We start from the raw sequence: 14,755 nt of genomic DNA on the forward strand, positions 1-14,755 counted from the left end.
CTCCCTTCTTGTCTTCCTCCTTAGCACATGAAGATCTCCTTGCTGGCTTTCCATCCAGTTAAGATGCACAGCTGCTATGAGAAGGTGGTGAACCTGAGCCTTGAGGGTCTGCAGCAACAGTTTGACATGAGCAGCCCGTCAGTGTTTGTCCAAAGGGCCCAGATCCCCATGAGAGAGGTGAAACCTCAACTACTGACTAACCAGTCTAATATAGGTTATTGGTTAACTGGTTAACACAATGGGAAGTTTCTATGAGAGCTAATCATTTTATTGACACTCATTTTATTTCTTGATCATTTTCCTACACTGTAGCTCCTGTTTGACTAGAGTTTGTCAAATAGTTGAATGATGAGGTTCTGACTGTGGCATTGATCAAGGACACAGTAGAACTAAAGGCGAACATCTTTTGGCGGTTTGATAACTCAGTGGACAGTTAAACAGTTAAACATGCCACAATACAGACTGTGGACCTGGGTGTAGTACATTATCACATTATTTCATGGGATATTCCTATATGAGTCAGTTTGTCTGGTGTTACATGCATGTATGTCACAAAGTTAGGTACAAAACTACAAATTCTGTTTTACTAGATGTTTGAGCAGATCCTTCATCAGAGTCTCGAGTCTCAGGGTACAGAGGAGCTGTGTTAGATCATCCAGCACTGCCAGGACAGAGTCATTAAGGTAATACACAAAGAAAACAGGCTTGTGCATCAAATTCTTGCATAACATCTACATTAATATCTAATAATATTACACCTGGCATACTCCAGCCCTGGGAGTGAAACTTTTGGTCTGGCCTTGTTTTAGTGTTAAGGAAAATTCAGGTTCAACTTTATCAATTTATTAATTTTTGAGCAAGAGTCCAGGATACCGGGCTATATCCCAGATTCATCCCTTCTGTGCATCGTCCTCTGATATTTTCAAGCCTCAACTTGCCAGCTCCATGTTTATTTTTATTATATCAGAAAGTATGAGTGTGTGGATGAGCTAACTCATGCTTTTGAAGCATGATGATGGTCGCCACAGCGGTCGTCTTCCAGATAGAGATTAGATAGAAAATAAAAACTCCAAACTCAAGGAATAAACACTTGACTTTTGCGAGAACAGGTGAACATCACATAGTGTACCCTGAGACATTATTGCTCTGGACCATAATCAAGTGGACTGATAAGAGATTACCGGCATCTTGTGAAATGTGCCAGTACACAAATAAAAGGGCCGGTTCTGTGTACTGGACAGTACCGGGCCACTTCTAGTTAATAATTGTACTGTAGTGACAGTGATGGTATTTTATGTACACTTAATGTCTCTTATGTGATCTTATTCTTTAACAAACAAGTGCACAATAAAAATTCACTGGGAATTCTAAACAGCACATTGCAATTTATTCAATTATTATCGGAGTATTGATCAGTAATACAGTGAAAATGAGAGGAAATGTTTAAGGTGTGCGCCCCTAAATGTTCTGCTTGCTCTCCTAAAACATTCAGTTATAGGGGGGGCTACTGTGCTCCTAGTAAAAAGTTAGTCTGGTGCCCTGCATACATTGTTCTAAAGGGTTTATGGTCTTAGTTCCTCTTCAGTAGAGCTGCATGTCCACAATGTAAATTTAATTTTACATTTAAATGCAGAGCTGTCAGTCCCACCGTGTGTGATTGACAGCTCTGCATTTCATGTTTGCAAAGTTGCAGTTATAGGTGGATTTGTAGTGGACAAGCTATCAGTATCCATCCCTTCTCTTATAACTATGGTTGTTTCTGGTTTCAAAAACTAACATGGTGTTGCCCAAAATACTAAACTCCAACATTTAAACAGGGGAGTCTACCCATCAGTGGCAACCCAAATAGTTGACACATCCCAACCTTATGAGAACCTGCCTCTCAAAATGGGTTATGGATTCATATTTTATCCCTGACAAATGGAATGTGAACTATGATGAGGAAGGCATGACAATATTATAGCTATATCATGACATGAGACAAGATATGATCTTAGAATTTTGATATTGTCATATCGTGATCGGGTATTTGTGATGAATTTTCCTGGTTTGAGAATTTTGGAGAAAATCAAGCTCAAAAGTCAAGATTTTGACAATTATTTTGCAACAATTTGTGACTTTGCACTGCCCTCTAGTGGCCTAATATGATTTCCCATGAAATATGTCACCTGCTTTGCATACTACAGCTCCTTATTTTTCCAGTGATCCCCTATATGTCCATATCAACTTTGGACTATAGGAGAAAGTCCATCTCAAATATGAATGCTGACTGAATTCTATTGCAACCATTTCTGAATTTGCACTTCTCCCTACTGGCCGAAACGTGCATTTTTTTAAGGTGGAATCGAAACTTAATGAAAATCGGAAGCGAATGCTGAAGGTGGCCCTACAGCATCATCATGTCATTGTTCCCAATAGAATGAGTGCGCAAGTTTTTGTTTTTTTATGTTAATATAATGTCAATGTATTAATGATATAAATATAATGATGGTGATGATAACAATAATAATATTAACAGCAATAATAATAATAATATTTATAATAATGATATGATTACAACAATAATGTGTGCTGTGAAAGCAACATTTGTTGAAAAAAACATTGTAGAAAAAATATTTTTTTGAAGTTTGATTATTACAAATAACCATATAGTTAACTGAACAAATGAAATGTACATCTTATAAGATATACTTCTGTACTCTCAGTGTTTGATTTTGCAATGATTTCACTGTTTGGATGTGTTTTTCTATTGGTGTCTGTTTGTGTGCGCATTCAGCTGAGATAAGGCTGTTTCCGGATTTTTTTCATTTTTCTACTTTCCCATAACATAAACCTCACAAATGAAGTTAACATCTTAAAAGATTTAGTTTTGTACCCTCAGTGTTTGATTTTGCAAAGATTTCATTGTTTGGATGTGTTTTTCTATTGGTGTCTGTTTGTGTGCGCATTCAGCTGAGATAAGGCTGTTTCCGGATTTTTTTCATTTTTCTACTTTCCCATAACATAAACCTCACAAATGAAGTTGACATCTTAAAAGATTTAGTTTTGTACCCTCAGTGTTTGATTTTGCAATGATTTCACTGTTTTGGATGTGTTTTTCTATTGGTGTCTGTTTGTGTGCGCATTCAGCTGAGATAAGACTGTTTCTGGATTTTTTTAATTTTTCTGCTGTCCCATAACATAAACCTCACAAATGAAGTTAACAACTTAAAAGATTTAGTTCTGTACCCTCAGTGTTTGATTTTGCAATGATTTCACTGTTGGGATGTGTTCTTCTATTTGTGTCTGTTTGTGTGCGCATTCAGCTGAGATAAGGCTGTTTCCGGATTTTGTTAATTTTTGTACTTTCCCATAACATAAACCTCACAAATGAAGTTAACATCTTAAAAGATTTAGTTCTGTACCCTCAGTGTTTGATTTTGCAATGATTTCACTGTTTGGATTTGTTTTTCTATTTGTGTCTGTTTGTGTGCGCATTCAGCTGAGATAAGGCTGTTTCCGGATTTTGTTAATTTGTGTACTTTCCCATAACATAAACCTCACAAATGAAGTTAACATCTTAAAAGATTTAGTTCTGTACCCTCAGTGTTTGATTTTGCAATGATTTCACTGTTTGGATGTGTTTTTCTATGGGTGTCTGTTTGTGTGCGCATTCAGCTGAGCTAAGGCTGTTTCCGGATTTTTTTCATTTTTCTACTTTCCCATAACATAAACCTCACAAATAAAGTTAACATCTTATAAGATATAGTTATATACTTTCAGTGTTTTATTTTGCAATGATTTCACTGTTTGGATGTGTTTTTCTATTTGTCTCTGTTTTTGTGTGCATTCAGCAGGGATACGGCTGTTTTCTGACTTTTTTCATTTTTTTATTGTCCCATAACATAAACCTCACAAATAAAGTTAACATCTCATAAGATATAGTTATATACCTTCAGTGTTTGATTTTGCAATGATTTCACTGTTTGAATGTGTTTTTCTATTTTTGTCTGTTTTTGTGCGCATTCAGCTGGAATACGACTGTTTTCTGATTTTTTTCATTTTTCTACTGTCCCATAACATAAACCTCACAAATAAAGTTAACATCTTATAAGATATAGTTATATACCTTCAGTGTTTGATTTTGCAATGATTTCACTGTTTGAATGTGTTTTTCTATTTTTGTCTGTTTTTGTGCGCATTCAGCTGGAATACGACTGTTTTCTGATTTTTTTTCATTTTTCTACTGTCCCATAACATAAACCGCACAAATAAAGTTAACATCTTATAAGATATTCTTCGGTACCCTCAGTGTTTGATTTTGCAATGATTTCACTGTTTGGATGTGTTTTTTATTTGTCTCTGTTTTTGTGTGCATTCAGCAGGGATACGGCTGTTTTCTGATTTTTTTCATTTTTTTATTGTCCCATAACATAAACCTCACAAATAAAGTTAACATCTCATAAGATATAGTTATATACCTTCATTGTTTGATTTTGCAATGATTTCACTGTTTGAATGTGTTTTTCTATTTTTGTCTGTTTTTGTGCGCATTCAGCTGGAATACGACTGTTTTCTGATTTTTTTTCATTTTCTACTGTCCCATAACATAAACCTCGCAAATAAAGTTAACATCTTATAAGATATACTAATGTACCCTCGTCGTTCCGCTCGTCTTGGGACCTCAAACGACATATAAAATATTCACACTCCTGCGACCTGTAGAAATGTAGTTCCTCCAAAACTTCCACTCTGGCCAAAGAGTCTAAGACTGTATAGAGTCTGACATGACCTGATTTTCAGTTTTTGGACACAGGACTTTGGGCTTTTTTCCCCCTGGCCAAAAAAAACTGCCAAAAACACAGTCTGTAAAATTCAAACGTAAGAAAGGTGGGAAACTGTCTTTTCTTCAATAATTCCTAAAGGCAATGAGTCCGGATGCTGATTTCTCCGTATGTGTATCAGGGACTCCTGGCTGATCCAGGGTGCCGAGTTTCAGACCCGTGCAACCTTTGGAAAGGTCAAAGGTCAGCCGCTCTGTTGTGTTTGTTGTAATAATTCCTAAAGGCATTGAGTCAGGAGTCTGATTTTTCCGTATGTGTATCAGGGACTAAAGCTTATCCCGGTTGCCGAGTTTCAGACCTGTGCAACTTTCGGAAAAGGTCAATGGTCAGCCGTTCGGGTGTGTTTTTTGTAATAATTCCTAAAGGCATTTAGCCAGGAGTCTGATTTTTCCGTATGTGTATCAGGGACTAAGGCTAATCCAGGGTGCCGAGTTTCAGACCCGTGCAACCTTTGGAAAGATCAAAGGTCAGCCGTTCGGGTGTGTTTTTTGTAATAATTCCTAAAGGCATTGAGCCAGGAGTCTGATTTTTCCGTGTGTATCAGGGACTAAGGCTGATCCAGGGTGCCGAGTTTCAAACCTGTTCAACCTTCGGAAAGGTCAATGGTCAGCCGTTCGGGTGTGTTTTTTGTAATCATTCCTAAAGGCATTGAGCCCGGAGTCTGATTTTTCCGTATGTGTATCAGGGACTAAGGCTAATCTAGGGTGCCGAGTTTCAGACCTGTGTAACCTTCGGAAAGGTCAAAGGTCAGCCGTTTAGGTGTGTTTTTTGTAATAATTCCTAAAGGCATTAAGCCAGGAGTCTGATTTTTCCGTATGTGTATCAGGGACTAAGGCTGATCGAGGGTATTTTAATCTTTTTTCTACTGTCCTATAATATGAAGTTACAATATTATAAGGTATATTGATGTACCCTCAGTGTTTGAATTTATAATGATTTTACTGTTTGGATGTGTTTTTCTATTTGTGTCTGTTTTTGTGCGCATTCAGCAGGGATACGGCTGTTTTCGGAATTTTTTTCATTTTTCTACTGTCCCATAACATAAACCTCACAAATAAAGTTAAAATCTTATAAGATATAGTTATATACCTTCAGTGTTTGATTTTGCAATGATTTCACTGTTTGGATGTGTTTTTCTATTTGTCTCTGTTTTTGTGTGCATTCAGCAGGGATACTGCTTTTTTCTGATTTTTTTCATTTTTCTACTGTCCCATAACATAAACCTCACAAATAAAGTTAAAATCTTATAAGATATAGTTATATACCTTCAGTGTTTGATTTTGCAATGATTTCACTGTTTGGATGTGTTTTTCTATTTGTCTCTGTTTTTGTGCGCATTCAGCAGGGATACGGCTGTTTTCTGATTTTTTTCTTTTTTTTATTGTCCCATAACATAAACCTCACAAATAAAGATAACATCTCATAAGATATAGTTATATACCTTCAGTGTTTGATTTTGCAATGATTTCACTGTTTGAATGTGTTTTTCTATTTTTGTCAGTTTTTGTGCGCATTCAGCTGGAATACGACTGTTTTCTGATTTGTTTTCATTTTTCTACTGTCCCATAACATAAACCTCACAAATAAAGTTAACATCTCATAAGATATAGTTATATACCTTCAGTGTTTGATTTTGCAATGATTTCACTGTTTGAATGTGTTTTTCTATTTTTGTCTGTTTTTGTGCGCATTCAGCTGGAATACGACTGTTTTCGGAATTTTTTTCATTTTTCTACTGTCCCATAACATAAACCTCACAAATAAAGTTAACATCTTATAAGATATTCTTCGGTACCCTCAGTGTTTGATTTTGCAATGATTTCACTGTTTGGATGTGTTTTTCTATTTGTCTCTGTTTTTGTGTGCATTCAGCAGGGATATGGCTGTTTTATGATTTTTTAAATTTTTTTATTGTCCCATAACATAAACCTCACAAATAAAGTTAACATCTCATAAGATATAGTTATATACCTTCAGTGTTTGATTTTGCAATGATTTCACTGTTTGGATGTGTTTTTCTATTTGTGTCTGTTTTTGTGCACTTTCAGCAGGGATACGGCTGTTTTCGGACTTTTTTTCATTTTTCTACTGTCCCATAACATAAACCTCACAAATAAAGTTAACATCTCATAAGATATAGTTATATACCTTCAGTGTTTGATTTTGCAATGATTTCACTGTTTGGATGTGTTTTTCTATTTGTCTCTGTTTTTGTGTGCATTCAGCAGGGATACAGCTGTTTTCTGATTTTTTTCTTTTTTTTATTGTCCCATAACATAAACCTCACAAATAAAGTTAACATCTCATAAGATATAGTTATATACCTTCAGTGTTTGATTTTGCAATGATTTCACTGTTTGAATGTGTTTTTCTATTTTTGTCTGTTTTTGTGCGCATTCAGCTGGAATACGACTGTTTTCTGATTTTTTTTCATTTTTCTACTGTCCCATAACATAAACCTCACAAATAAAGTTAACATCGTATAAGATATAGTTATATACCTTCAGTGTTTGATTTTGCAATGATTTCACTGTTTGAATGTGTTTTTCTATTTGTGTCCGTTTTTGTGCGCATTCAGCTGGAATACGTCTGTTTTCTGATTTTTTTTCATTTTCTACTGTCCCATAACATAAACCTCACAAATAAAGTTAACATCTTATAAAAGATTTAGTTATATACCTTCAGTGTTTGATTTTGCAATGATTTCACTGTTTGGATGTGTTTTTCTATTTGTGTCTGTTTTTGTGTGCATTCAGCTGAGATAATGCTGTTTCCGGATTTTTTTAATTTTTCTGCTGTCCCATAACATAAACCTCACAAATGAAGTTAACATCTTAAAAGATTTAGTTCTGTACCCTCAGTGTTTGATTTTGCAATGATTTCACTGTTTGGATGTGTTTTTCTATTTGTGTCTGTTTGTGTGCGCATTCAGCTGAGATAAGGCTGTTTCTGGATTTTGTTAATTTTTGTACTTTCCCATAACATAAACCTCACAAATGAAGTTAACATCTTAAAAGATTTAGTTATGTACCCTCAGTGTTTGATTTTGCAATGATTTCACTGTTTGGATGTGTTTTTCTATGGGTGTCTGTTTGTGTGTGCATTCAGCTGAGCTAAGGCTGTTTCCGGATTTTTTTCATTTTTCTACTTTCCCATAACATAAACCTCACAAATAAAGTTAACATCTTATAAGATATAGTTATATACCTTCAGTGTTTGAATTTATAATGATTTCACTGTTTGGATGTGTTTTTCTATTTGTGTCTGTTTTTGTGCGCATTCAGCAGGGATACGGCTGTTTTCGGATTTTTTTAATTTTTCTACTTTCCCATAACATAAACCTCACAAATAAAGTTTAAATCTTATAAGATATAGTTATATACCTTCAGTGTTTGATTTTGCAATGATTTCACTGTTTGGATGTGTTTTTCTATTTGTCTCTGTTTTTGTGTGCATTCAGCAGGGATACTGCTTTTTTCTGATTTTTTTCATTTTTCTACTGTCCCATAACATAAACCTCACAAATAAAGTTAAAATCTTATAAGATATAGTTATATACCTTCAGTGTTTGATTTTGCAATGATTTCACTGTTTGGATGTGTTTTTCTATTTGTCTCTGTTTTTGTGCGCATTCAGCAGGGATACGGCTGTTTTCTGATTTTTTTCTTTTTTTTATTGTCCCATAACATAAACCTCACAAATAAAGTTAACATCTCATAAGATATAGTTATATACCTTCAGTGTTTGATTTTGCAATGATTTCACTGTTTGAATGTGTTTTTCTATTTTTGTCAGTTTTTGTGCGCATTCAGCTGGAATACGGCTGTTTTCGGACTTTTTTTCATTTTTCTACTGTCCCATAACATGAACCTCACAAATAAAGTTAAAATCTTATAAGATATAGTTATATACCTTCAGTGTTTGATTTTGCAATGATTTCACTGTTTGGATGTGTTTTTCTATTTGTCTCTGTTTTTGTGTGCATTCAGCAGGGATACAGCTGTTTTCTGATTTTTTTCTTTTTTTTATTGTCCCATAACATAAACCTCACAAATAAAGTTAACATCTCATAAGATATAGTTATATACCTTCAGTGTTTGATTTTGCAATGATTTCACTGTTTGGATGTGTTTTTCTATTTGTCTCTGTTTTTGTGTGCATTCAGCAGGGATACAGCTGTTTTCTGATTTTTTTCTTTTTTTTATTGTCCCATAACATAAACCTCACAAATAAAGTTAACATCTCATAAGATATAGTTATATACCTTCAGTGTTTGATTTTGCAATGATTTCACTGTTTGAATGTGTTTTTCTATTTTTGTCTGTTTTTGTGCGCATTCAGCTGGAATACGACTGTTTTCGGAATTTTTTTCATTTTTCTACTGTCCCATAACATAAACCTCACAAATAAAGTTAACATCGTATAAGATATAGTTATATACCTTCAGTGTTTGATTTTGCAATGATTTCACTGTTTGGATGTGTTTTTCTATTTGTGTCTGTTTTTGTGTGCATTCAGCTGAGATAATGCTGTTTCCGGATTTTTTTAATTTTTCTGCTGTCCCATAACATAAACCTCACAAATGAAGTTAACATCTTAAAAGATTTAGTTCTGTACCCTCAGTGTTTGATTTTGCAATGATTTCACTGTTTGGATGTGTTTTTCTATTTGTGTCTGTTTGTGTGCGCATTCAGCTGAGATAAGGCTGTTTCTGGATTTTGTTAATTTTTGTACTTTCCCATAACATAAACCTCACAAATGAAGTTAACATCTTAAAAGATTTAGTTCTGTACCCTCAGTGTTTGATTTTGCAATGATTTCACTGTTTGGATGTGTTTTTCTATGGGTGTCTGTTTGTGTGTGCATTCAGCTGAGCTAAGGCTGTTTCCGGATTTTTTTCATTTTTCTACTTTCCCATAACATAAACCTCACAAATAAAGTTTAAATCTTATAAGATATAGTTATATACCTTCAGTGTTTTATTTTGCAATGATTTCACTGTTTGGATGTGTTTTTCTATTTGTCTCTGTTTTTGTGTGCATTCAGCAGGGATACGGCTGTTTTCTGACTTTTTTCATTTTTTTATTGTCCCATAACATACACCTCACAAATAAAGTTAACATCTCATAAGATATAGTTATATACCTTCAGTGTTTGATTTTGCAATGATTTCACTGTTTGAATGTGTTTTTCTATTTTTGTCTGTTTTGTGCGCATTCAGCTGGAATACGACTGTTTTCTGATTTTTTTCATTTTTCTACTGTCCCATAACATAAACCTCACAAATAAAGTTAACATCTTATAAGATATAGTTATATACCTTCAGTGTTTGATTTTGCAATGATTTCACTGTTTGAATGTGTTTTTCTATTTTTGTCTGTTTTTGTGCGCATTCAGCTGGAATACGACTGTTTTCTGATTTTTTTTCATTTTTCTACTGTCCCATAACATAAACCGCACAAATAAAGTTAACATCTTATAAGATATTCTTCGGTACCCTCAGTGTTTGATTTTGCAATGATTTCACTGTTTGGATGTGTTTTTTATTTGTCTCTGTTTTTGTGTGCATTCAGCAGGGATACGGCTGTTTTCTGATTTTTTTCATTTTTTTATTGTCCCATAACATAAACCTCACAAATAAAGTTAACATCTCATAAGATATAGTTATATACCTTCATTGTTTGATTTTGCAATGATTTCACTGTTTGAATGTGTTTTTCTATTTTTGTCTGTTTTTGTGCGCATTCAGCTGGAATACGACTGTTTTCTGATTTTTTTTCATTTTCTACTGTCCCATAACATAAACCTCACAAATAAAGTTAACATCTTATAAGATATACTAATGTACCCTCGTCGTTCCGCTCGTCTTGGGACCTCAAACGACATATAAAATATTCACACTCCTGCGACCTGTAGAAATGTAGTTCCTCCAAAACTTCCACTCTGGCCAAAGAGTCTAAGACTGTATAGAGTCTGACATGACCTGATTTTCAGTTTTTGGACACAGGACTTTGGGCTTTTTTCCCCCTGGCCAAAAAAAACTTCCAAAAACACAGTCTGTAAAATTCAAACGTAAGAAAGGTGGGAAACTGTCTTTTCTTCAATAATTCCTAAAGGCAATGAGTCCGGATGCTGATTTCTCCGTATGTGTATCAGGGACTCCTGGCTGATCCAGGGTGCCGAGTTTCAGACCCGTGCAACCTTTGGAAAGGTCAAAGGTCAGGCGCTCTGGTGTGTTTGTTGTAATAATTCCTAAAGGCATTGAGTCAGGAGTCTGATTTTTCCGTATGTGTATCAGGGACTAAAGCTTATCCCGGTTGCCGAGTTTCAGACCTGTGCAACTTTCGGAAAAGGTCAATGGTCAGCCGTTCGGGTGTGTTTTTTGTAATAATTCCTAAAGGCATTTAGCCAGGAGTCTGATTTTTCCGTATGTGTATCAGGGACTAAGGCTAATCCAGGGTGCCAAGTTTCAGACCCGTGCAACCTTTGGAAAGATCAAAGGTCAGCCGTTCGGGTGTGTTTTTTGTAATAATTCCTAAAGGCATTGAGCCAGGAGTCTGATTTTTCCGTGTGTGTATCAGGGACTAAGGCTGATCCAGGGTGCCGAGTTTCAAACCTGTGCAACCTTCGGAAAGGTCAATGGTCAGCCGTTCGGGTGTGTTTTTTGTATTCATTCCTAAAGGCATTGAGCCAGGAGTCTGATTTTTCCGTATGTGTATCAGGGACTAAGGCTAATCTAGGGTGCCGAGTTTCAGACCTGTGTAACTTTCGGAAAGGTCAAAGGTCAGCCGTTTAGGTGTGTTTTTTGTAATAATTCCTAAAGGCATTAAGCCAGGAGTCTGATTTTTCCGTATGTGTATCAGGGACTAAGGCTGATCGAGGGTATTTTAATCTTTTTTCTACTGTCCTATAATATGAAGTTACAATATTATAAGGTATATTGATGTACCCTCAGTGTTTGAATTTATAATGATTTTACTGTTTGGATGTGTTTTTCTATTTGTGTCTGTTTTTGTGCGCATTCAGCAGGGATACGGCTGTTTTCGGAATTTTTTTCATTTTTCTACTGTCCCATAACATAAACCTCACAAATAAAGTTAAAATCTTATAAGATATAGTTATATACCTTCAGTGTTTGATTTTGCAATGATTTCACTGTTTGGATGTGTTTTTCTATTTGTCTCTGTTTTTGTGTGCATTCAGCAGGGATACTGCTTTTTTCTGATTTTTTTCATTTTTCTACTGTCCCATAACATAAACCTCACAAATAAAGTTAAAATCTTATAAGATATAGTTATATACCTTCAGTGTTTGATTTTGCAATGATTTCACTGTTTGAATGTGTTTTTCTATTTTTGTCTGTTTTTGTGCGCATTCAGCTGGAATACGACTATTTTCTGATTTTTTTTCATTTTTCTACTGTCCCATAACATAAACCTCACAAATAAAGTTAACATCTTATAAGATATAGTTATATACCTTCAGTGTTTGATTTTGCAATGATTTCACTGTTTGGATGTATTTTTCTATTTGTGTCTGTTTTTGTGTGCATTCAGCTGAGATAATGCTGTTTCCGGATTTTTTTAATTTTTCTGCTGTCCCATAACATAAACCTCACAAATGAAGTTAACATCTTAAAAGATTTAGTTCTGTACCCTCAGTGTTTGATTTTGCAATGATTTCACTGTTGGGATGTGTTCTTCTATTTGTGTCTGTTTGTGTGCGCATTCAGCTGAGATAAGGCTGTTTCCGGATTTTGTTAATTTTTGTACTTTCCCATAACATAAACCTCACAAATGAAGTTAACATCTTAAAAGATTTAGTTCTGTACCCTCAGTGTTTGATTTTGCAATGATTTCACTGTTTGGATGTGTTTTTCTCTTTGTGTCTGTTTGTGTGCGCATTCAGCTGAGATAAGGCTGTTTCCGGATTTTTTTCATTTTTCTACTTTCCCATAACATAAACCTCACAAATGAAGTTAACATCTTAAAAGATTTAGTTCTGTACCCTCAGTGTTTGATTTTGCAATGATTTCACTGTTTGGATGTGTTTTTCTATGGGTGTCTGTTTGTGTGTGCATTCAGCTGAGCTAAGGCTGTTTCCGGATTTTTTTCATTTTTCTACTTTCCCATAACATAAACCTCACAAATAAAGTTAACATCTTATAAGATATAGTTATATACCTTCAGTGTTTGAATTTATAATGATTTCACTGATTGGATGTGTTTTTCTATTTGTGTCTGTTTTTGTGCACTTTCAGCAGGGATACGGCTGTTTTCGGACTTTTTTTCATTTTTCTACTGTCCCATAACATGAACCTCACAAATAAAGTTAAAATCTTATAAGATATAGTTATATACCTTCAGTGTTTGATTTTGCAATGATTTCACTGTTTGGATGTGTTTTTCTATTTGTCTCTGTTTTTGTGTGCATTCAGCAGGGATACAGCTGTTTTCTGATTTTTTTCTTTTTTTTATTGTCCCATAACATAAACCTCACAAATAAAGTTAACATCTCATAAGATATAGTTATATACCTTCAGTGTTTGATTTTGCAATGATTTCACTGTTTGGATGTGTTTTTCTATTTGTCTCTGTTTTTGTGTGCATTCAGCAAGGATACGACTGTTTTTTGATTTTTTGATTTTTTTCTACTGTCCCATAACATAAACCTCACAAATAAAGTTAAAATCTTATAAGATATAGTTATATACCTTCAGTGTTTGATTTTGCAATGATTTCACTGTTTGGATGTGTTTTTCTATTTGTGTCTGTTTTTGTGCGCATTCAGCTGGAATACGACTGTTTTCTGATTTTTTTTCATTTTTCTACTGTCCCATAACATAAACCTCACAAATAAAGTTAACATCTTATAAGATATTCTTTGGTACCCTCAGTGTTTGATTTTGCAATGATTTCACTGTTTGGATGTGTTTTTCTATTTGTGTCCGTTTTTGTGCGCATTCAGCTGGAATACGTCTGTTTTCTGATTTTTTTTCATTTTCTACTGTCCCATAACATAAACCTCACAAATAAAGTTTAAATCTTATAAGATATAGTTATATACCTTCACTGTTTTATTTTGCAATGATTTCACTGTTTGGATGTGTTTTTCTATTTGTCTCTGTTTTTGTGCGTATTCAGCAGGGATACGGCTGTTTTCTGATTTTTTTCTTTTTTTTATTGTCCCATAACATAAACCTCACAAATAAAGTTAACATCTCATAAGATATAGTTATATACCTTCAGTGTTTGATTTTGCAATGATTTCAAGTTTGAATGTGTTTTTCTATTTTTGTCTGTTTTTGTGCGCATTCAGCTGGAATACGACTGTTTTCTGATTTGTTTTCATTTTTCTACTGTCCCATAACATAAACCTCACAAATAAAGTTAACATCTCATAAGATATAGTTATATACCTTCAGTGTTTGATTTTGCAATGATTTCACTGTTTGAATGTGTTTTTCTATTTTTGTCTGTTTTTGTGCGCATTCAGCTGGAATACGACTGTTTTCGGAATTTTTTTCATTTTTCTACTGTCCCATAACATAAACCTCACAAATAAAGTTAACATCTTATAAGATATTCTTCGGTACCCTCAGTGTTTGATTTTGCAATGATTTCACTGTTTGGATGTGTTTTTCTATTTGTCTCTGTTTTTGTGTGCATTCAGCAGGGATACGGCTGTTTTCTGATTTTTTTAATTTTTTTATTGTCCCATAACATAAACCTCACAAATAAAGTTAACATCTCATAAGATATAGTTATATACCTTCAGTGTTTGATTTTGCAATGATTTCACTGTTTGGATGTGTTTTTCTATTTGTGTCTGTTTTTGTGCACTTTCAGCAGGGATACGGCTGTTTTCGGACTTTTTTTCATTTTTCTACTGTCCCATAACATGAACCTCACAAATAAAGTTAAAATCTTATA

General features: G+C 34.3%; 1 protein-coding gene across 1 annotated transcript in view; it reads left to right on the forward strand.

Moving 5' to 3' along the window:
• The first annotated feature begins 524 nt into the window (after positions 1-524).
• The window catches only part of LOC131459952 (uncharacterized), a 270,707-nt gene continuing 256,476 nt past the window's right edge, over positions 525-14,755 (forward strand). The window contains exon 1 of the mRNA XM_058630138.1: positions 525-683. The gene's annotated coding sequence lies outside the window, so the exon portion shown is untranslated. The remainder of the gene's footprint in view (positions 684-14,755) is intronic.

This window comes from Solea solea, chromosome 5 (genome assembly GCF_958295425.1).
Source record: "Solea solea chromosome 5, fSolSol10.1, whole genome shotgun sequence".
In the NCBI taxonomy this organism is placed as follows: domain Eukaryota; kingdom Metazoa; phylum Chordata; class Actinopteri; order Pleuronectiformes; family Soleidae; genus Solea; species Solea solea.